At 48.3% G+C, this 2,294-nt stretch overlaps 1 non-coding gene across 1 annotated transcript in view; it reads right to left on the bottom strand.

Moving 5' to 3' along the window:
• The window catches only part of LOC125076766, a 1,902-nt gene extending 26 nt beyond the window's left edge, over positions 1–1,876 (bottom strand). The window contains exon 1 of the ribosomal RNA XR_007120676.1: positions 1–1,876. This exon is cut by the window's left edge and continues 26 nt beyond it. This is a non-coding gene — a ribosomal RNA (small subunit ribosomal RNA).
• Positions 1,877–2,294: the final 418 nt, after the last annotated feature.

The raw sequence follows: 2,294 nt of genomic DNA, 5'->3' as shown, positions 1-2,294 counted from the left end.
CGGAAACCTTGTTACGACTTTTACTTCCTCTAAATGATCAAGTTTGGTCAACTTCCCAGCAACGCCGACGGCCGTGAAGCCACCGCGTGTCGGTCCGAAGACCTCACTAAATCATTCAATCGGTAGTAGCGACGGGCGGTGTGTACAAAGGGCAGGGACGTAATCAACGCGAGCTTATGACTCGCGCTTACTAGGAATTCCTCGTTTATGGGGGATAATTGCAAACCCCAATCCCCAGCACGAAGGAGTTTCAACGGGTTGCCCGGGCCTCTAGGCCAGGGAGAACATGCTGATTCCTTCAGTGTAGCGCGCGTGCGGCCCAGGACATCTAAGGGCATCACAGACCTGTTATTGCTCAATCTCGTGCGGCTCGAAGCCGCCGGTCCCTCTAAGAAGAATTTTAATACGCCGCCAGTGAGTTGCTCGACCGAAATCGAGCACACCTAAATGACGACGCCTATTTAGCAGGCTAGAGTCTCGTTCGTTACCGGAATTAACCAGACAAATCGCTCCACCAACTAAGAACGGCCATGCACCACCACCCACCGAATCAAGAAAGAGCTATTAATCTGTCAATCCTTCCGGTGTCCGGGCCTGGTGAGATTTCCCGTGTTGAGTCAAATTAAGCCGCAGGCTCCACTCCTGGTGGTGCCCTTCCGTCAATTCCTTTAAGTTTCAGCTTTGCAACCATACTCCCCCCGGAGTCCAAAATCTTTGGTTTCCCGGAAGCTGCCCGCCGAGCCATTGTAGTAACGTCGGCGGATCGCTAGATGACATATTTACGGTTAGAACTAGGGCGGTATCTAATCGCCTTCGAACCTCTAACTTTCGTTCTTGATTGATGAAAACACCTTTGGCAAATGCTTTCGCTGATGTTCGTCTTGCGACGATCCAAGAATTTCACCTCTAACGTCGCAATACGAATGCCCCAGTTATCCCTATTAATCATTACCTCGGAGTTCTGAAAACCAACAAAATAGAACCGAGATCATATTCTATTATTCCATGCACGAAATATTCAAGCGGCATTTTGAGCCCGCTTTGAGCACTCTAATTTGTTCAAAGTAAAATTGTCGGCCCATCTCGACACTCACTGAAGAGCACCGCGATAGGATTTTGATATTGAACCGGCGTTTTACCGCCGGCTCACCGACGATATGCTCCGCAGACGTGTCAGTATCACCGCGGATGCGGTGCACCGACAGCGCGGCGCACAAATGCAACTACGAGCTTTTTAACCGCAACAATTTTAGTATACGCTATTGGAGCTGGAATTACCGCGGCTGCTGGCACCAGACTTGCCCTCCAATTGTTCCTCGTTAAAATATTTAAAGTGTACTCATTCCGATTACGAGGCCTCGAAAGAGTCCCGTATCGTTATTTTTCGTCACTACCTCCCCGTGCCGGGAGTGGGTAATTTGCGCGCCTGCTGCCTTCCTTGGATGTGGTAGCCGTTTCTCAGGCTCCCTCTCCGGAATCGAACCCTGATTCCCCGTTACCCGTGACAACCATGGTAGTCGCAGAAACTACCATCGAAAGTTGATAAGGCAGACATTTGAAAGATGCGTCGCCGGTACTGGACCATGCGATCGGCAAAAGTTATCCAGATTCATCAAAATTAACGACTTCGGACGAGACGCCCTCCGTCGATTGGTTTTGATCTAATAAAAGCACTCATCCCATCACTGGTCAGAGTTCTGATTGCATGTATTAGCTCTAGAATTACCACAGTTATCCAAGTAACTGAGTAAGATCTAAGGAACCAAAACTGATATATTGAGCCATTCGCGGTATCGCCTTAATACGGCTTGCACTGAGACATGCATGGCTTAATCTTTGAGACAAGCATATAACTACTGGCAGGATCAACCAGGGAGCTAACCGAGACTTGTTGAAGTCGTCAATTACTCTTCTCGTTCATATTCGCATATAAAATACACACAAACTTATGCATGCATGTACAATATACGCACAGTATGAAACGAGCGTCTCACCGTATCGTCGATCGCGTTAGACGCGATAGATTTTAACGGTTGACTCTTATAAAAATTTATATGAGACACAAACGCGCTTTAAGCACGCGCGCGCGCGTGCGTGCGCTATAATATATAACGCGACGACAGCGGCGGCGGCGGCGGCGGCGGCGGAGGCGTCTTCACATAATGACACATAACGGTCACGAATTCGAACGTTCTAAACGAGATCGAGTTTTTTTTTCAAAATAACACTTCGCACACGACGTGTACGTATTTATTGTTCAACGATTATTATCGTAAAACATTGGGATCGACGCC

This window comes from Vanessa atalanta, unplaced genomic scaffold (genome assembly GCF_905147765.1).
Source record: "Vanessa atalanta unplaced genomic scaffold, ilVanAtal1.2, whole genome shotgun sequence".
NCBI lineage: Eukaryota > Metazoa > Arthropoda > Insecta > Lepidoptera > Nymphalidae > Vanessa > Vanessa atalanta.
This window is presented reverse-complemented; position numbering and strand designations above follow the sequence as displayed.